At 39.1% G+C, this 22,305-nt stretch overlaps 1 long non-coding RNA gene across 1 annotated transcript; it reads right to left on the bottom strand.

Moving 5' to 3' along the window:
- Window positions 1-14,213: 14,213 nt before the first annotated feature.
- LOC125024010 lies at window positions 14,214-19,974 on the bottom strand. The gene is made up of 4 exons (XR_007114692.1): window positions 19,260-19,974; window positions 15,067-15,115; window positions 14,647-14,706; window positions 14,214-14,541 (listed from the first exon to the last, which is right to left on the bottom strand). It is a non-coding gene; the product is annotated as an uncharacterized LOC125024010 (long non-coding RNA).
- Between the last annotated feature and the right edge of the window lie 2,331 nt (window positions 19,975-22,305).

The following is a 22,305-nucleotide window of genomic DNA, read 5'->3' as shown; positions in this document are numbered from 1 at the left end:
GCCGTCATAGCTGAACTTCTCCCTCCTCCCACTCTCGCACTTTTGACCAATGACCAGTGGCCTGAGGGCTGACTGGATTTAGCCCAGATGATCAGTGAATGACGGGGGCGTGACATGACCCTGCAGACTGATTAACCATCTCATCATTTACATTATCATTCTTAGGTGCTGTGCTCTGAGATAGCAAAATTTAAATGACGCTTTTTGCTGTCATGTTCTGTGAAACTGGTGTTCACTTACTCGGAGATGATGACTTTTGGTGAAGGTTGTTTATATTTCCCAGACATTTGAAATGCAAACTACGCTGGAGCTTTGCTGCGTGGGTGAAACAGAATGCAGCACCTGCAGATGCAGCCCGAATGAGGAAGATAAGGACATGTGACTGCTGGGATTTATACAGAGCGAGGCACCGCAGCCAAATGCATTCAGATTGAGACAAGCCCATTACACAGCTGGGGCAATGTCACAAGCAGCCAAACACCGTACAGTCACCAAACAGTCATTTTCTAAATCAGTTAAATTTCGCCTCATGCCTGTGTCTGCAGGAATTGGCAGATATTTTAAAGGCTTACAGCTCTATTAACAATCATCAACATTCATTGTCAACACTGTACTACAGCGTGCTGATGTCACTCCAACAGAATAGGAATATATGATCGTATCTTATACATCCAGTTAGGAATGGTAGCTACAATAGCTGGTTAGTTACAATAAAGAAAATGTGTATAAAATACCAGTTACTGGATCTGAATACTTCAAATGATAATCCCTGAAAACCACATGCAGATTACAGAATCAGAATCAGCTTTATTGGCCAAGTATGTTTGCACATACAAGGAATGTGACTCCTGTCAATTTTGCTCTTTGGTACAAATCAAAGCACTTAAATAAGCATAAAAATAAAAAGCATAAAAAATAGAAAACAACCTAAATCAGCATTTCAGAGTAAAAAACGTAGAAAAAATAAAGGTCATATATACAGTGGACTTGAACAGTAAGCATATACAATAAATGAAGAGTTATTGTTCGTGAGTTACAGGACGATTATTGTTATTATTTTGTTTGTATGTTATTTTTTTATTTGGGACAACACATTAGGTTCTAGATAACATTAGAATATGCTTTCATAAAAATTATAGCTATAACAGTTAGAAATGTTTGGATATTAAAATATATATATTTTAATATTAATCCAAATCTGCAAGGTAACTAAAGCTGTCAACAATGTTTAATTTAACTACAATGCCTCGTACAAGGAAAATGATTTTTTAAAAATTAGTCAGTAAAAACAGTTATACAATGAAAATCCTTTAAATGGCAATTGTAGAAAATCTCGTGCACATTACTGGAAAGTTACTGTTGATGTTATTATTTTTGCTAAGCTTAGGACATTTTTGACTACAACCTTATATTTTTGGAATATATTTTGAACCCTTATGTAAAGAGTTCAACCATGAAAATGTGATGCCCTCACCTGTAACATAAATCTCTGTTACCAACAAACTAAGGATATTATTTTGGGTTAAAAAGTAGTAACAGTGGACATCAGTAAAGTAAGACCAGTGAAACACTGGACTCTGGCAGTTTTGCTGTTATTTGACATTCACCATAATCATGGAGAAACAGGCTGCTGAACAGCTGTGTGTGTCATTTGGAATCATAAAGTATCTCCTTCTGCTTTTTATATATATAGATGTATAAATAATGAAATGGCCATTTATGCATTCCCTGGGTGCACAACAAACTAGGGGCAAGTTAGAAGCAGGTTTCCAGGTTAACTAGCAGATTTCGAATAAAATTCTGGGCAAGAATTTCTTCTCATCAAAAAGATCAAATTGAACCCATTTAGAGACAGAGTCAGACCTTACGTCAAGATTTTGCAGACTCAGACCCACTTCTGTTTATGCATTCATCCTTTTATTGTTGCTGAGGGACCAGCCAGGAAAACTCTAGAAGCCATATTCAAAAACCAAGCTGAGACAAGGGCAACAGGACTGGAGTTTCTTAAAGACTCTCAACCAAAAGAGTTAATAGATTCACTCTCACTGTATGCAGTAAGTCCTTTGACATGGCAAATACAGAAAGTAATTGTTGTTGTGTGGCCACATATCGTTGAATAGCAGCGTAATAGATCATTAGGTTTGTGTTAGGGAAGGTACCAGCTGCTTCACCTAACTAATTAAATGACGACTTCTTGATGTACCATGAAATTAGTTGCATGTCACCCTCAATGGTCATTATTTAATATGTCAGATGCACAATTTTTGAATACTGACTTCTGAGATTAATTAAGACATTTATAAAAGAAGGTACAGCTCTCAATCTCTTGACCCATTTTTAAACTCCTTGTCTTCGAGTCATATTGGTTAGAAGATGTGCAGAGAAGCACAAGCAACATGAGCCTCTGTAACTTTCTCCATGTCTTCCTTGGGTTTCCTGTTGGTCTGTGTCCCCCAGACAATTATGAATGGAATCAAACTGGAACTCCCTGTGAAAGCCTCCCATCATTGTTCCTAACAGATGCAGCTGAACCATCAGCATTATATTATTTACATAAAATGATAGAAACCATATAAAAAAATTATTAATGTGCACTTTAGTACTTTAGTTTGGCCCAAGTCACAACCACTAACATGGAGGAGGTGGAGCATATGACCTGTTTTGCAGCCAGCCACCGGGGAGAGGTCTGCATGTTTTGGTTTAACTTTTGAGGAACTGTCGTTGCATTTTTTTATAGTCTATGGCACAGTGTATAGTTGAACACTATGTTGTAGCTATATTCTTAACACTGAGGCCCAACTGTTGGTAAGGAGGGCAAGACGGTGCTTTAATTAAGTCTTCTTCAATACCTTCCACAATTGGTGCGAATTACCGCAATGCAGAAAAATGTACACGAGGGTAAACAGCCACTGAGGGTTTTCATAAAGTGACAGAAATTGACATCTCCAACTACTGAAATGGAAATGCTGTAAATCGTTGGCCATGTACCTCCTGACTACTTTTGTTTTGTTTTTTTCTTGTGCATGTGAACCGGTTAGATATGTATAATGGCAGTCGGTGTCACCTGCTCAGCTACCCTGCATCCAGAAAATGATATGTCTAGGACATAGCTACACACATGTATACCGTATATAACATGTGTATAATATCAACTCTGAAATGTAGTAGAATGGAAGCAGAAAGCACAGACATCAAAATCAGAGATAATGTCAATAAATTTGAGAATATAAATTTGAGAATATAAATTTGAGAATGTAATGCAAGTGTGGCACACAGGATATCTAAATAACAACTCAGTTCAACTTGATTCATAACAGTCTTCATATTACCTGAGTAAAAAGAGACAAGTTTTACACTTTTTCACTAATTTTGGTTCATATTCATTTCAGATATGTATGTATACGCATCTATCAATCTCTCTGGGTCGATATGCTGTTTCAATGCAACTTTAGTTAACCAATACATATGGAAATATAATATATCCAAACTTCTAAATTTCCTGCATTCTTCTTTATCTGCTGCTTCATTTTGTTTATTTTCCTACCACAGGCAATAATTATATGATTATTATATGAATAATTGGTGGAATGTTTCGGTGGAAGTTTTGATAACTTATACTGTAAATAAGATATGAAGGCAGAGGCAGAATAGCAGGGATGATTCTACTCATAAGAAGAATGAGATCAGTCCAAACTGAGAGACTCCAAAGATCTCAATTGCCTTAGAGGTCAAAAGCTGGAGCTTCCCACTGCTATCCAGCGTACATCATCCCAGTGATCTCTCTCATTACACTCACTGTCTCGCTTGCCTGCTCACTGTAGGAATAAATATGACAACATGACCGCTGCACTGTGGACGTAACATTCCATCTACTAAAAGGGAACAAGCCTGAAGGAGACCGGCCTCATAAAAACATAATTGATGCTTTCTGAGGGCACGTCTTACCTGCTAGCTGAGATGATAGATGGAAATGAGGGACAGTGGTTTACTGACCGTTTGACCAAGCTCTGATTGTACACACACAACCTCATGATGAAAAGCTTTGTTGAGCCTAAAATGCTGTCTGCAAGGCAACCAGAGCAGATGCACAAAATTCAAAACTTACTGTAGTTACAGCAGGATTTCAGGATTTACATTATCTGACAATACAAGAAAAACATATAGTAAATGATAAGATGTACATAAAATACATATGTATAAAAATATAGTTTGACATTACACAAAATCTGTTTATTTACATTAAATGAGGAGACTGACATCACTATCATTAGCTTAGCATATAAACTGGAATTGATGATGTTTATTTCTATAAATCACATTGTTGTGCAGAGGGAGAATAAATATCAGTGGTCCCTTAAAAAAAGAACATTGAGGTCATTAGAATTTTCAGCCATCATTTCACAGCAAATATGTTGGAAATTGATCCATTTGTTGTACTGAACTGGCAGAAAGATTGGAAGTCTCCACTAAAGCTTAGCACCAGTTATTCCCCCTGTTTGACATAGGCTCCAAATCAAAATCCAAGCATCCACAGCTCTCATGGCGCTTGACATCTAGGAGGACTCAGAGCTTCTATCTCCTACAGTCCCAGAAACCATTTGGGCTAGAGGCAAAGGAGCTTAGCGCAGCAGATACCTCAGGCTGGAAACTATCTTTGGCCTACTGTATTGAGCAAGTAGTACAGTAACACATGATAAGACACGGTTAAGGAGAAAAAACTCAGTGCCCAGAGGCCGAAGTCGTAGCGCCCACATTCCTCCAACTCAACGGTACATTGTTGTGTTACTCCACAGTTACAAAGCTTCATGTTTTATTATTAAACATGTGTAACATGTACAGTATCCTTTGTGTAACATCACATCCTTTTCTTGCCATTGGAGGGTGTGAAGAGGATGAAGCTGGAGAAAGCAACAGATAAATAAAATCCTTCTCGAGCTCAGCTCCTGTATTATTGATCGAAACAGGATCTGAAGGTGTCTTTACAGCTTCAGAAAACGTCACACACAGAGAGAGCATTCCTTCATTCCTCGTGTCTAATGAACAGTAATAAAAGGCATGTTGACAGAGTCAAACATGTCAGCTTTTTGCCATAAATTGGTGTGCATATCAATCACGGATTGAGGCACCCCACCCCATACACCTCAAAGTGTTTTCTGTTTTTCTGTTTTTATTTTATTTTTTTTCTTTCAAAGCAAAGCGGAAGGAATGCACTGACACAACTTGGTGACGCTGAGGATCATATTAGCTATCTTCTCAGTGGAGCTGTGTAATAGGGTTAGGGCAGTCTGTGCTATTTATTATTGACTGTGGTGGAGATTGTGAGACAATGTGCCCATAGGAACAGCGCTGAGCAACCAACACAAAAATAGTGTTTGTATTTGTTTCTTTGTACCACATCAGCCCAGGAATCAATTGGAGGCAGCAATACGTAACAAAGCTCTTTCGAAGGAGCTTTTTGTAAAATGTTATTTTCATTGAACAAACAAAACTGCAGACTAGTGCTCATATTCCTTAATTGGTCTTAGATGTAATTTTTAAAAAGTGGGTTCAATTGTGGCAATAATAGATTATATGAGGAATATTTAGCCTTTGCTCATGCACTTTAAAAGTACATTTAAAGAAGCAAAAACAAAATTTGACATAAGATTTGGAGTCAGCTACGGTGTTACCTGATATGCACCTCCATAAAAAGGTAACATTCTGTAGAGACAACACAGCCCACATTTCCTCGTTCATGTGTCTCAGTGGCTGGACAAGTTTTCCTCCACACATACACACACATATATAAAAAAGTATATATGTAAATAACAATGAATACCTGGTGGCAATCAATAACCCTCATGTCCGGTATCTTGTGAAAAACATTTTGAAAGTTCGAAAGTGTTAAATAGTTGACACTGTTGAAATTTAACAAATATCAAACAATATGACAATGTGACACAATGTATGTTTTCACACATCTCAATAGAAAACTGTTTGTCATAGGGTCTGTAATAAATCAATTCCTTAACTGATAAACCAGAAAATGAATCTACCCTCTCATTGACACAGTATGCATTGCAAGTGTGTCCACTCTCAAAATGAAAGCTTTCTCATCATGCATAATGATGTTGGTGACCTTTCTGAATATAGGAACTTACATATTTGTTCCAGTACAAACAAACATACCGATCTGTTCTGTTCTCTTCTGTTTCTATAGTTCTTCCTGCAACTAGTGGTGGACACTCCAATAAAATATACAGGCCTACAAGAATAATAAGAGTAAAACAAAACAACAACAACAAAAATACAGACATCAAAAGAAATATATATATGAATAAATAGTAAGATTTATTTTTTTTTTTAAATTCAATAAGGAGTGGAGACAGGTGGCTGCCATTAACGATACTTAAAAAATACTTTTGTACTGGTCTCCATCGAGGAAATATGAAATATCAGAACCAAAAAAAAAGTAAGATAACAGAATTGGAGAGATTGACGATATTACATATTTTTTATATATCAAATATTAAAGATATGAAAATATTAAGAACACTTGTGGCTGGAGGGAAGACGCCGAGTTAAAGGCAAGGAGAAGAAAACAGAAATCAACCAACTTCACAAACTGTTTCCTGTCAGTCAGATAACTTCTCATCTAGTATAATAAGATTCCCTTGATACCACACTGCTCTAATTTCACATGTAAGATATTGTGGTTGATAATAACGTAAGCATTTTTTTTTTATGAATATTCCAATTATATACAATTTTTGGTCCAACGAATTAAATTCTTCTGACTCTGGCTGATTATTGGAAAGTTTTTCTAATATGTTGGAGAATTATGGGAGTAATGAGACAGGTCTGTAGTTTGTGAAGAGGTGTTTGTTCCCAGATTTGTGAAATGAAATGACTTGTGGCTATTTATTTATTTATTTTTTTTATTTGGTACCATACTGGTTTGAAATTATAAAGATGTATGTTAGAGGTTTTGAGATTCCCTCAATTACATTATTCGCAATAGTCATATCAATATCGTCACAATCAGTTTATTTTCTCTGTTCTGATTTATTTCAATCTTTTTCATTACCAAAGAACTTTCAACATGGTTTATTCTCACCAGTGAGCATGTGAGTGTCCATGGGAACATCAGTCAGAAATGAATACAGCATCAATGAAGCCTTTTCTTTAATTATCTCCAGGAAAAACAGTTAAAACTTACAGGTCAATAACTAACTTAGCATGGAGTCAAGTGACGGCAGCGACAGTGAAGTTCAGCCCATGAATGATATCGAGCTTGGGGAGAATTCAGTCGAGGACATGACACCGCCTAAGGATCCCCTCTACCGGAATCAGTGGGATCCACATCAGAAGCTGACGGAGATATTTCAGAGTGACAATGACGGCATGGGGCCCGATGGCGGATTTACTGGCTGAATGGTGGATGAGTGGACCACCAGTCAGAGAAAATTTGTCAAGCGGGTAGACAAGAAATTTAGTAAGCACACCGAACCAAATTTACCGATAACCAGTGGAGCAAACCCAAATGATATCTTCTCCAGAATTTTCACTGAAGAGCGGTGGGACAGGCTGGTGGCCGAAACCAATCGGTACGCGGAGCAATAATGTCACCCAGTGGGCACCTGGGCAAATGGACATGATGGGAATTTTTCAGCTACCCATAAAAAGAGACTAAGGGAGGCAGAAGAAGCCACTGTTACAGACCAAGATACCTGAATACATGTCCAGGGACAGATTCGCGCAGATCTGGAGGTAGGCTTAATAAGAATTATATAAGCAATAAATGAATAAAAATACAACTACACATGATTGCAGTGGCAAACCGTAAAGTTTAATAATAAAGGTGTAACATAGCCTTACCTTACATGAAAACGAAATCGATCCATCTGTCCTTCTTTGTGAAATGGGCCATGGCAGCATCGTAAAGTCTGTCCTTTGACTTGAGCTCCAGAAGAAGTCCTTTCTCCATGGACATCAGTGCCAAAGCTCCCAGGCCATCATGTCCATTACTGTTTCTGGCATGCGTCTTGATGCGCTTCAGGGCCGAGAAAGAACGCTTCACGGAGGAAGTGGACATGGGTATGGTCAGCAGCAGGCAGGTGAGATGATACAGCTGCAGCATGCTCTCAGTCAGCTCTTTGAGTGTCAGAAAGTGCAGCAGGTCTGTTGGGCTCCTTGCCTCAAAGTTTGCCATGTTGTACCTGACTGTCAGTTCAGTCTTGAGCCTCGGGAGGTCAAAGTGCACCCTGTAGTTTTCAGCAAGGCTCTGAAACTCAGGGCTGGGGAAGTTTTCTATGTATGAGGCAAACTTCTTGGGGTCGAGAAGGGCAAGGAACATCAGTTCATGATCCTTGAACCATCTTGTCCAGGATGTCACTGTGCAGCTGCTGATATGCTGTGCACATGTCTCCAACTCTCCGTGCCCTGCGCCCGCTGGGAGCCCTGAGTCCGCGCACCGTGTCCTCAAAGATGGAGTCAAATTTGGCCTTTTCTCTCCCCTTGGTGCTGAAAAAGTCGTCAGTGCTGGACAAACAGAATTGCATGTCACACTCCTTATTCTGCAAGATTCCAAAGAGCACGTCGGAGTAGGTAAACACAGAGTTGAATGTGTCGAGGAGAAAGCAGAACTCAAAGCCCGTCAGCAGTGCGATGTATCTATCGGCGCTGTGCAGAGCATCATCATTAAAACCATTGTGGTTGTCCACAATGAATTCAAAGAGTTCCAAGAGTTCTTCACTCCGTTCATACACAGTGCAGACCAAACGTGATGAAAAGTTCCACCATGTTGGAGGCACTCCAGGCAGTCTCTCACACCTCAGTCTCCTGAGGTGTGAGAAAATAATTTTGCACTCTTTGATTTTAGCAGCACTTTGAGACATGACAAGTTTCAGAGAGTGCTCATAACAGTGAATGAAGAGAGCTTGTGCTATTTTTTCCTTTATTTATTTCAGTCCAGAGGCCATGACTGCAGCTCCATCGTAACCTTGCCAATTACCGTATTGGTGCAGGCACAGTCCTCTTGAAACTCCAAAACTTGCCCAGCTATGGCTTCTGCGTGTTTATCACCATTGACATCACCAAACTGGAAAAAGCGCTCCTTCACACCACTGTCAGTGGTGTAACGCAGGACATATGACATCTGAGTCTCCTCCACCATAATAGAGACAAAAGGCTTGTGCCACCGATTGAATTAGGTATTTTGAATTTTGCTGGAGGTGCCAATGAAAACAGTGGCCGAATTCAGATGACAACGCAGAGGGCTGTCATACTCCGCCAAAAACTCCAAGTAGTTCCCCTTGTTCTCCGAATCTTTACTTTCATCATGTCCTCGAAATGCCAGCTCTTGCTTTCCAAGAAATGTGACAACAGTGATGAGACGTTTCAGGATTTCTCTGTTCTGCCTGACCTTGTTGTTGTGGGCGTATGATTACGGTGCTGCTCATCTAGTTGAAGATCAACCCTTGTGTCCCCAGAAGTTTTCAAAAAGACCGTCGCTTGCAGGTGTGCCACAGAATCTTGATGTCAATGGGCTGACTTTGTCAGATTTGTAAGGTTGACAAATCCGCCGCTGACCCAAGTGGATGACTCGTCAGTTGTAAAAAGTAAACATCTCCAGCAGTACAGCCTGTTTGTTTTCTTACAGCCGGTCATCCATGGATATCGCTGATAATTTTTTGTCTTGAAATGCCTTTCCACTTTCTTAACTTTTTCTTTTAATTCCAGTTCTGGAGTTGGTCTTCTGTTTTTCATTATTTCAAGTTTTTCTGTGAAAGGCCACCTTGAAAAAGATAATGCTATCAAGATATCCACAACGTCGCTCTCGTCTTCTGCCATTTAACTGTCTCTCAACCGCCCTCACCACTCTGCCCGCTGTTCGGACGTCGCGAAGGCCTACGATCTTTTGTTTTTGTCGCACCCACTTAAAATCAAACTACCGACCATCCTCAGGCATGCACAAACATGAGAAGGTCTTTTCTCCCAAAAGGAAGTACTACATTCTGTGCAGAGAAGCCTGGCCGTCCCTGTGCAATGGAATATGGATGCCGGCAGTGCCTGTGTGCCTCAAGTATTTCATCGATGCCTTTTTCCCAGGTGAGATTAGGTCAAAATGGGTTAATGCTCACTTTATCTGTATTTTGTATCGCCTAATTTATCATCTGTCATATGCTCTAGTATAAATTACGTTATAGTTCCTGTTTATAGTCTACTTACTTTTAATGAACAAATCCTTATATGTTCATAGTACCACAATCAGTCATGGTATACATTTTGCTCACTCACCTGTATGGTTTCACCTGTACATAGGTTTCATCTGTAAATATTGGCCATATCATATAAAACCAACCTGTACCATACCTCTTATCTACAAGACTATTTATGATACAAGCATGAGGCAGGTATTAAAGCAGAGTGCTGGCCTAGAGGGAGGGCTGGTAGGGAGAACGATACAAGACCATGAGACAGTGAAATAATAAGATATGAAAAATTAACAGAATAAATTGAACTCTACCTTTCTACCTCCATTTATGTCTACCATCTTTTTCCCAGGTTCATCGATTGGCCTATCAACTGGCTGTCTGGCTTCTACAAGTGCTACTACCCTGAAACCTGCAATGACTGCTTTCTGGTTGGCTGGGATGGGTTTATGGTATTCATGAAAAGACAGTCAACACTGTCTATACAACACCCTCAAGCTACCAGTCTCAAACAAGCACTAGCTTCAACCATCACAATGTGTCCTTGTTTTATGATAATCTTGCCAATGTGCTTAACAAAAACAAATTTTGAAGGTAAGGACATGTGGAATATGGATGGACCGGGGTCACAATTGTCCAAGACCCAGAATACATCATAACAGCACTATAGTATTAGTTGCAAGTATAGAAGTTTAGACTAAAGTATTTTAACTGTTTTGTGATTAACCATATAGTTTAACCATTTAAGACCTAAACATCCGCTCACAGAAAAGAAAGCTTGCTGTATTTTAATTACAGTATTGTATTGTGTATGCGCGTATGTGTACACGTGTGTATGTATGCACGAATACATACATACGCGTTTGAACATGCATACAGGTAGGTACGGTAGGCATACAGCCACAAGCATATGCCTACTGTACACATGTGTGTACACATACGTGTGCTTATACATGCATGTGTATAAGCTTATGTGTGTGTACAAAAAAAGCTTGCTGTATTTGAATTACCATCACACACCAACAGACAAAACTCAAAGTGTGGCTGAACACTGGCAAATTGTGCTTTCTGGGGGAAAAAAAGCTGTCAATGCCAGTGATGCTGGTAATCTGACTACTTTTTTCAGTCAAATGTAATCTAATGCGTATTTCTAAACCAGCAATCAGATTAAAGTTACTTATCCAAGTCACAGTGCGTTACTAATTTTCCCATTTTCATGAGTAAAAAGAGAAAATTTTGCCTTCTTCTTGTGGGAGTGATGTCACGTATGCAACAAGTCACATTTTCAGCATGAGGACAACTCACGTGTAATACCACGCATGGACACAAATGTAAACAACAATGGAGGGAGGAGAGAGATGTGTGTTTTGTAACTGGCCACTGTTTTGACTTTGTGTCAGCTAAAGAAAACAATATTAAGGTTCACTCTACAGTGTATGTTGGAGACAAAGTCCTATCTAGCTTCAAAAACACAACATATAATTTAAAGAAACATTTGGAGTCGCAGCACAGCACAGCAATGGTAACAGAACAAGTTGCACCAGGTAGTGCAGAGAACTGCATCTAATACAGGAGGTCCCCCACCACCAAACAGCAAACCTGGACTTTGGTGCAAAACCAGGCATTTGTTGGCAAAAATGAAGTTAGTTTACCCTTGAAATGTCAAGAAGGTATTCCAGACCAAAGCACAACTTCCCAGTGTTCAGCAACACTTTGAATTTTGCCAATATCGCAAACTACCGTGAGTTATGGTAATTCCAAATATGGGTACTTTAACGGATCGCCAAAGATCTGCTAATTTCTGAAGGGTTTATAAAGGTTAGAACATCCACAAATCATCAGTGAGGTGCCTCTGTTATCAATCACATCATTTACACATGCACAGACAGCTGCTGAATAAAGAAAACGCAGGCTCCAAATAATTTTCCCCGCATCGCTTCAGCGTCCTCTTGAAGGCAGCGCCTTCATATTGCGCCAATAACAATACAAATTGTCTCAAGACGCTTTACAAAAACCGACCTGCAACCTCCAGAGCAAGCCTGAGGGCGAAGGTGGCAAGAAAAAACTCCCTTTTAACAGGAGGAAACCTTGAGCAGAACCCAGCTCATATGGAGGGACCCATCTTCTGAAGGCCAGCCAGGTAGAAACAGAGTAAAAAGAGTAAAAAAGAATAACAGGAGAAACAAGATACATAGATAGATGCATATATCAAGGAAACACGTAGAATCTAATAATATAACACATAGCTGATGATCTTATCTGACAGTTTGTGAGTATAACAGGATAAATGGCAGATTACATACCAGCCCACTGCCAGTTGTAAACAACTTTGGTTTAGCTTTGGTGACTAGAAGAAAAAATTGGAGTAAGCCAATCAACAACCCGCACACTTCTTGTCAGGTCAGATTAATATATAAGGCATCATCAGTTTCATTCCAGGAAACCTTGTGGGTTAGACCATATTGTGAATGAAATTAAAATTAAGAAGTTAATCCTTATTTAGGGGATTCTTGTTACATGCTAATGCTAATGCTAACCGCTAGGTAAGGTCGGTAGGGGTGTCCAAGCATTAATTGCATTTACTACATTACTCTCCACAGTGGTTCCACTTACTTCTTGTAATATCTTTGTTGGAAAAGCTTCACTTGATAAAGACAGACCAGACTTTGTCCTCTCTGTCCGTCTTGGGTCACATCGCCCATCCGGTGAGTGATGGGCGGTGAATATAGTTCCATCAGTCAGAGTCAACTTTTTAAAATGCCACTCATGGCCTTGCAGAATGAGTGTATTAGTGCATTTTCTAACGTGTTTTCCTTGTCCATTCTTGCCAAAACAGTCCGTTGAAATATGCTAACAGCAATTTACAGGCTATAGTGTTTGACATGTGTTGCATCCAGTTAAGCCCTGCCCCTCAATTACAGTTTACAAACCGTGAAGGGGTCTATTGTGCATACCCACTTTTTGCACCACTGCTGATAGATATAATACAATTGGCCTTGAGTTTGACATGCGTGCCACAGGATGACAGGGTTTGACCCAAGTTTGCTGTCAGAGAGGAAGAATTCCTTGTGGCTGTACAAAACTGACATTGGTAAGTACGTACAAAAATAAATAAATAAGGAACCAAATAAAATAGATAGTTTGGTTCGCTGCCACATGCATAATGAATATTATCAATTGGTTTATCGATAGTGTTTATTTTGAACATGCATGCTATACCCATATTTAACTTAAGATGAGACATGGTAGGCAAAAACACAGTATTTTCACCCATTGGTCAATTTTTAGATTTTTTGCTATTTTGCTTCATTTACATGTCTTCTATAAAACTATTTAAAAAAAAAAGGTCAAAATGCACATTTAGATGTTTATTTTATACACTTTGTCTGTGATGCGCCTCTAGTTTGGTCCTAAATTTTTTAAACCAGTTCGTAGCACTGCGAGCCTTGTCTCTAGCCCAGCATATGAGGTGCCGTTTTAAAGCTCTGTTTCTCCTGTTGGGTCCAAATATGGTCTAATAAGGATAATAAGTATAAAGGCACATCTGAAGCATTTCTGACAATATGATTTGTTCAAAAGCGTGACGTGACCGGCTGTTTTGCTGGTCTGCGTTTGCACTTTTTCCAAAAGTGCTGGAAAAAGCAAAAATGAAGTCTTCAGTAAGAAGAAAAATTTAAAATTAGCAAGGAAATGAAACATGAAGGAGAGAAGAGGGAAGTCCGACTCATCTGACAAAGGCGACAAAGGTGGACACAATTGCGGTGATCAGAAATGGCTCATCGCTCATGTTTCACGCTCAAATGAATTACTGAAAATTTTATCTGTCTGGTGTGTGCTGGAACTGGGCTTAAAGTTGAAATAGATCCTAAAAACCAAGGCTTCTGCAGTAGCCTGATGCTGGAGTTCAGTCTGTGTGAGAAGAATGACAAATACAGAAAGAGTGGGATATGCAGCACTAAATAAAACAAGTATTGGGGAAGTGTTGGGGATCCCTGGACTTATATATATATATATATATCAAAACGTACCAACAAAAAAGTGACAAGCAATCTCTGTTGCTCCAGCTCTGTGCGTGTGGCGTGTGTGCAATATTGATGACATAATGACCTGCAGAGTAATAGTGTTACAGTACAAACTTTCAGACTTTCTTTTTCTGTGGGATAGATATTGGATAATATTAAAATGAAATGTCCTGGAAAGACTTTTCAGATTTCAGATCAGTCTGAGGTGACACATTCTACATTTTTCTATTTCAGTGGCAGAAAGTGAGAGAGGGCTAGAGTCACTGCACAGGGCCAGGGAGCAGATCAGGCTGGCATATGCAGATTTGGACCCAGATGGAGAATTGCTGAGGGAGGGTGCAGATGCAGTGTTAGACATAAGTGTATCTTTTGATGGCACCTGGCACAAAAGAAGCTTCAGCTCTCACTATGGAATTGGTGTGTGCACTGACCTCCTTACAGGACTGGTGATGGAAAACGAGGTTCTATCCTTTTATTGTCATGCTTGTGTCCTTAAAGAAAATGCAAAGCAACAGAAAAAAATAACAACCCAGGCGTTTGACAGCTGAAAAGAGGGACACAACGACTGTGCTAAAAACTTTGCAGGCTTAAGTGAGGCAATGGAGAAGGAATCGTTGAGAAGGATGTGGGCCAGGTCTGCTGTTTGTAAAGCAGAAGAGAATGTGGCTGCAGACCACATATGTTACTGCCAATTCATTGAGAGAACGTGAAGAGAATCTCAAAAGCTGAAGCCATTGCGAAATTTAAGAACAAGAGTCCGAGCACAGCTAAAAAAGTGAATAGGCATCAGCAGAGTTTAGCAGGACAGACTGTGTGTGTGTGTGTGTGTGTGTGTGTGTTACTGTGGTTACCTGGTCTGTTGGGCTAAATCTGGTCGGTCCATCATAGTTTTGATTTAGTCTAGAAATATGAAATGGAAAAATTTAAGTTGGGTTGTGTTTGGTCCGTTCAATTTCGTCCAAATTTAATCCAAAAATAGTCGTAGAAAATTGGGTTGTGTGCAGACTATCTGATTTGGAGAAGAAGAGGAAGAACGTTTGTGTTACGGGGCAGTCCAGCAATAGAAGGGAGCATTCCAACTCCTCCAGTTGGCAGTCAGGGCGCTCCACATCTTCTCATCGGCAGTCATCAATGGGCTCATCATCTCGCAGACGTAAGAAAGATAATTACCTTACTAGAAAACAGTGTTTGGAGCCATTTTTGGATGGACTGACAGTTTCAAGCTGTAGCTGACTGTGCTGTGACTTTCCAGTTTTTAAAAAAGACACAATTTATTTTTCTGTGAAAGTGCAATAATACATGGTTTGCACAGTCACATAAAACCTGGAAAGGTCATAGAATTTGAAAATATATTTTTCTAGGCCTGGAAAAGTCATGGAAATTGATTTCATGGCACTTTGTTCTTTCTTTGTTCAATACTTATGTGCTATGTTTGTGTTACAGTACAGTCCAGCTCTAGAAGGGAGCCTACCAACTACCCCAGTCAACAGCCACGACATCAACATCCAGTCATGGTAAGATTGAACAGTTCTTGTTCAGTGGAAGTACTGCGTGTGGGCATCATGGATAATGAGTGGTAGCATGGATGGGGTGGTTCTTGGACGTTTAGGGATGCAACTGCAGTGTTCACAGAATCCGACTGCACTTACACTCACCTAAATCATCATACGACGGCATTCTGGAATTCTGGATTTTCCGATCTGAAAATGCAACCCACATGAATCCTGCAAATCTGTAAAAAATATATATATATTTTTGGTATATTTATATTATAAAATCATTATATTTATATTTTTGGTCTAATTTTTTGTCTGTTCAATCGGATGTTTTAGTTTGTTTCTGCGCACGACTTCCCGTCCTGCATGCTCTGCTCTGTGATGACTTGCTTGGAACACAGCTCAGCTGCTACAAGTGGAAGCATAAACATTGACTAGAATTGAAACGTATCATCGCCGCTGCCGGGCCAAGCTGAGGAAGGGAAGGGTAGGGAACTCCGTAGAGTTAAAGTTAAAAGGCATCAAACTTAACCTAGCTCAGGTTCCTGTCTTTCACCCTTTGTCCCCCTTTACTTCTGTCTTTCATACACCGTAGTAACATCACAGCCAGACAGGCAGGTGGTGGTGGCTATTGAATCAAAATATTTGTTTCAGAAACACCAAGAGCTTCGCCTGGAAAGAGTGTTTTTCCAGTGCCCGTGGCCAGTAAGTAAATTAACTTGTCTTCTGTACTAGTATCCTTTTTTAGATGTGCTCACTAAAACGTTCACGTGCTCACTAAAAAGAACTAAAAAATTCTTTTCAAATGTCTGCTTACCTTTTTAGAATACCAGAGTACCACAGTGTGTCTCAAAAAGCTGGTGGAGATTTTAGAGGAGGTGAAGCGAATTGGGTGTGCCGAACCCAGTGGTTCGACATTTCATGTCCAAAGAATGGAGAAGGTGGAGGAAGTTGAAAAGCTGGAGGTGGAACTCGAACAACATGAAGGGAGACGGCTTCTGGTAAAATATATCCCAAAATAGTCACTTTTGATCTCAGAGGTGGGCAACAATGCCGAAGATGAAGAAAGATAAATGTTCCTCAGAGTAGACTCATTTGATTAAAGGTCCTATGACATTGTGTAGGCCTTAGTGGTCCCCTAATACTGTATCTGAAGTCTCTTTCCCGAAATTCAGCCTTGGTGCAGAATTACAGCCACCTTGAGGCAGACACACAACAAGCTTTCCTTAGGACATGCTGTTTCTGTGTCAGGATACTCAGGGCTTGCTTTACACCGATCGCCATTTTCACTGGGGGACTGTGCACAGGCTAGGGGAACTTAAATTGATGTTATTCATAAAGTCTCATAAAGTGAAAATTTCATGCCATGGGACTTTTAATTTCAGATCATCTTCTGTTTATCTCTATCTTTATCTTGCATCAGCTATAATTAGTCAGGCTATGAGAAAGTATTTGTTTTTTGAGGCTGTACAGGTCTACCATTGCCAGCCTAGCAGACAAAGCACATCTCATGGCCAAAATGGTTGCCCACCCTTGTTCTAGCTGGCACAATTCAGTGTTTGGCAAAGTGTGGCATGCAAGACTACGAGTATCTGATACAAATATTGTGATATAGTAAAAAAAATATTAACTCTTTTCACATAGATCACACAGTTAAGCAAGATCGGAGGAAAAACGTGAGGGACTGCACCACCAAAGTTCTGGACAGGTATTGAGAATCGAAATACAAACCTCACATTCAAATTTCAATCATTACTTTCTTTATAAAAGCTGAGATTATCTGACGGTAAAAGAAATGCTCTCTATCACTCTTTTTATCCACCTGTCTCAGTTTCCATTTATCCTTTATTTCCCTCTTATCTTCATCTTCCTCCAAGTTTTATTCTATTCCTGTTTGCCCCCCTCCCCTCCCCCCTCATTCCCTTTCTCCCTATCATCATCTCTCTCCCTTCTTCCATCTCCCTCTAATCTCCCTCCTGCCTCCCCCTCTTCCCGCTCTGTGTCTTTATCCCTCCCTCTTTTTCTCTCTTTCACTTATTCAGTCAGTCTGTCTACCAGCCTACCTAAGTATCTATGCCATGCCGTTGCCGACCGTTTAAAACATACTTCTGGGCAGTCTGTTGGTGGAGGCTACCTGACTAAATATTAAATGGGTAAAAAAAGAGTGGCGAACTTTGTTTTTATAGTATTATTTTTGCATTTGTGCACTGTTCATAGTTTTGCATACCAAGTGTTCTTAAGTATTTAAAAATATTTGTTGATTATGTTACTGTGTTTGCATTTGTTGTTCAATGTCAGGTATTGGTATTTTTTTTTTACAATGTTAATGTAAATTAATATTAAATGTTTCATTTTTTTGTGAATTATGTCTAATTCTTGAGTAAATATTCAATCCTGAATTTGTGAACATTGATTTCATAATATTGTAATAATTATAAATATATGATATCATGATGAATAATAATTCAGGGACTTCTTTATTTTTTTTTAAACGACCTGAAAATGACGGCTTTTTACCTTTCACTTTTCAACCAAATTTAGACATTGTTTAGGCACACATGAGTGACGTCTTTTCAACGTCTTTTCAACGTCTTTTCAACTACTTTTTGCTGGGTGGGTCTTGTGGTTCTGTTCAGTTAAAACTCATACAAGACGGTAATCAGTTATCAATTTTAATCACTTTTAAATTCTGTTATTTAGTTGAAAATTGCAGGATGTTTTAAATGTTGGAATAAAAATATGACAGGCCAGATATGCTGTTTTTCAGTAGGATTGGAGGATTTGAGTAGATTTGGTTTTGGTACATAATGGTTTCAAACAAAAAAAACATGATTTTGCAATATAAAACTTAAAAGGCCGTTTTCGCAAAATAATTTTTTTCTGCAAACTCTGAGCCAGAAATTTCCACTTCAGTAGCACTATACCAAACTTTCCAGATGTATTCCTAAAGACATTCAGGTATTCAGGTGCACTTATTTACAGAGGGAATTTATATCATCATAAATCATGGCAAAAATGCACTGATTGTATTTTGTGATTTATGGTGTGCGAAAACTTGATATCCAAAATTTCCTCTGAAAATACCTAGAAAATCTAACACATTAACAAAATGAAACAAGAATTTTGAACCTCGCTTTAGCCATTATTCAGATTTCTGTCTTGGAAATATATGCAGATTATATTATATTTAAGAAGAGAACTCCTCATTTTTATTAACTCACAGAAAACTTGTAATACAAAATATTGTATTTGTGTAAGTAATCAATTGGAGAAGTCTCATGGTGATATCTATTAATTAAAAGTTATACCCTATTCACCTGTAAGGTCTCACCTTAATGTACTGCAACGGTAACATTTTGGCCTACGACCCTCCCGCCTTATTCAATTTTGCCCCTCCCTCCCCTCCTGGGAATAATTTTGTCACCATTGATCTAAGACATACCTGGTTTTGTTAGACTGGCCCTCCCATTGGCTGCAACAATGTACAGGCAGAATTTAGCAGCACTGCAACTTAGCCTTATAATCGTGAAAAATTCACCAACACTAACTTTGTGATGTCTTTGGACAGGCCGGCCGCCACCACCAGTTCTCTCAGTGCAGACTGAGACATCTGAATCTTCTGCAGTTCCTCCAGTGCAAGCTGAGTTCTCACCAGAGACCGTCACACCTCAGCCCAGAGCAGGACCACGAAAGAACACAAGAGAAAACGGTAGGAAATGTAAATCGGCCATCTTGACAGACATCGCTAAAAAATACGTTTTAGAGCAAGAGAAATCAAAAGTTAAGAGAAAGCCAACAGAAGTTGAGAGAAGTTGTTAGCTGGGCTAGCGTGTAGCAGCTGGTACGAACCTATGGATCTGCCAAAGCTTTCAGGCGCAAATATATGCATACAAGTGTTATAAGATAAGATTTAGTAGAGACTTGACGTACCCTTTTTTCTTTTTTTTTTTTTGGTTTGTTTTCTTTCTCATATCGATCTTCTGTGTTTGCTTCTGTGCTCTTGGCATTCCGTCCTTTATATCAGTTGGACCAATCAGGATGCAGTATGTGTGACAGATAGCGTTCTTGTCCAATTAAATTTAGTAATGTTGACAGCGTATCTGACAAGGGAGATTACACGGTTCACGCCTTCTTCTCCTATCTCCCGAACTCTTTAAATCAGACCTGGGCATTTTACGGCCCGCGGGCCACATACGGCCCTTTGGGCATTCCCGTCTGGCCCGCGGTATGTCAGTCATAAGCACAAATGAACAAGTATTTATACTGTGCATACAATACGACTGTGTTGCTTTTATTTTGAGCCATGGTGTATTATTTACGTCATGGCACTGTTAGTTCGTTAATTCTTCAAAAAGTAAGATTGAAACAGCTTCTTGCCATCTATTAACCCTCAAAAGCCTGAACGGATCGCTGGCATCCGTCAAAGCGGCCGATTTTGAATTACCGTAAATCACAGTGGTTTGCGCTATTGACAATATTCATTGTGACTGAACACTGGTTAGTTGTGCTTTTGCCTGGAAGACATTTATGACATCTCAAGGGTATAACTAACTTTGTTTTTACCAACAAATTCCTCCAAACAAGTCTCTCTTGCTGAGGCTCCGCGATCGTTGCTCTCAGACCTGCAGCCGACAGCAGCGGTGCGTCATCATTACCGTAATGGCAGTGTTTTTTCTAGAAAGCGCAACTTGAATATTGTCCATCGAGTTACGGTAATTCAAATACAGCAAGCTTCTCTTTGTGGGCAGATGGACATCCAGGTCTTAAAGGGTTAAACATTTATTGAGCTTTATTGAGATACAGAAAATAATTCATGTAGCTACATGGTCCCTCCTTGGTCCATTGACGTTTTCCAAAGAGGACAAAGTTTCCAAAACTACAGATTGATTGTGTTTCATTTTCATCTTCAACCTACAGCAAAACTCATAAATTTAAATAAATATTTAAAGAATATTCTTATGTTTCTGATTACCAGTAGCAGCTTATCAACATATATAATTTACTGCTTTTTACAATGGGAGAAAATTAATATTGAGCAGAATTACGTTCAAGTTATCATTTGGTTTGGCCCTCCAACACAGTTCAGATTTTTCATGTGGCCCCCCGTAGAATATAATTGCCCAGCCCTGCTTTAAATGGATAAAGATAAAAAAATAAAATTCAAAAACATTCTGCACACTTATGTTTCATTGGGTCATTTCTTAGGTTTTGTATTTTATTTTTAATTTTTTTGGATAAGTCAATATTGTTGTTTTTGTTGTTACTTAAAGGCCGAGTATGTTTTTTTATTTTGGCCATTTTTTTTGTCCAAATTGTTATCATATTGTAATTATGAGAGAACACTTGACTTCTGTGCCTCCAGCCATGTTTACAGGCTTTATAAAATTTACCCTGTAAGGTATTTTTGTCATTATGTCTTCATGTGATGTGAAGCATGAAAAACCTGATTAAAGTGAAGGCTATTTGATTGTCATTTATCATATCTACGTTGAAAATTAAAATTCATTACGCATGAGGCCAAGCTAGAAAAATGGAAAATGTACATTTTTAATTAATTTCAACAGTGATAAAATAAAAACTTATTTTGTAACTGTCGAAGGAGGATGTCTTCCTCTCCTTCCTCCCAGGATCTTTATACCTTTTAGAAAGGATAGTCCATCTATGCACAAATCACATGACAATTTCTCACTGTTTAGGTTATTTATTTTGGCCACAGAGAATAGGTATTGGTTTCAGCGCTGAGACTTTAGTCAATCCACTTTAAGGGTAGAAAAAAACAAAAGCCCCCATTCAAGCGGGCACAGTGACCTTGTTCTACCTAGACTCCGTCCATACACATGCCTCTCATGTGTCAGTGTGTTTCTATGTGTAGGCAATTAGCTTTATCTGGTTTCCGGTGTATGAAATATTAGGGTGTGATGTATCCTAGTCTGTGAGCAAGCTGCTGCAAAGCAGAAAACAACTACTTATATGGTGAGATAGCGGAAATAACATTCTTCCTGATATTACCCAGTGATAGTGATCCCTAATTAATTAGATATGCGCTGTCCTCACTGCTGCAGATGAGAGACGATGATTTCAATGACAATGTGTAAATGAGATGAGATTATATACAGTAGATACTGCACAAACACAGATACTCTTTCATTGATTTCATTGAAGCACAGGTTGTTCAACAAAGACCACATTTTATTGCTCACGTGTCTCAGTGGATTTCGTGGTAGACTGATTGCGAAAGTACAAGACATAAATTGACCTTTACTATATGGAGTATCTCTTTAAATTCTGAATAATTTAATGTTGGTAGAATACACACTCATACACTCACATAAAAACAAGAATTCATCATAGTATGACAAAATGTTTGTTGTCTTCTGTCCAAATATCAAATTCTCAAGGGAGGAAGAATGTTTCACTGAAAGTCAAAGAACTAATTCTCATTAACAATCTGGTCCCAGAGAACTGTTCTTGTCAGGCTGTACTGTGACAGCAGTAAGATAGGATGTCAAAGTAAAAAACCATCGGACAGGAGACACTGTGCAGCCAGCCACCCAGGCTCAGCTTCTAACAGCTAGATGTGAGTCTGACAGCTCA

This window comes from Mugil cephalus, chromosome 17, assembly GCF_022458985.1.
Source record: "Mugil cephalus isolate CIBA_MC_2020 chromosome 17, CIBA_Mcephalus_1.1, whole genome shotgun sequence".
Lineage (NCBI taxonomy): Eukaryota > Metazoa > Chordata > Actinopteri > Mugiliformes > Mugilidae > Mugil > Mugil cephalus.
This window is presented reverse-complemented; position numbering and strand designations above follow the sequence as displayed.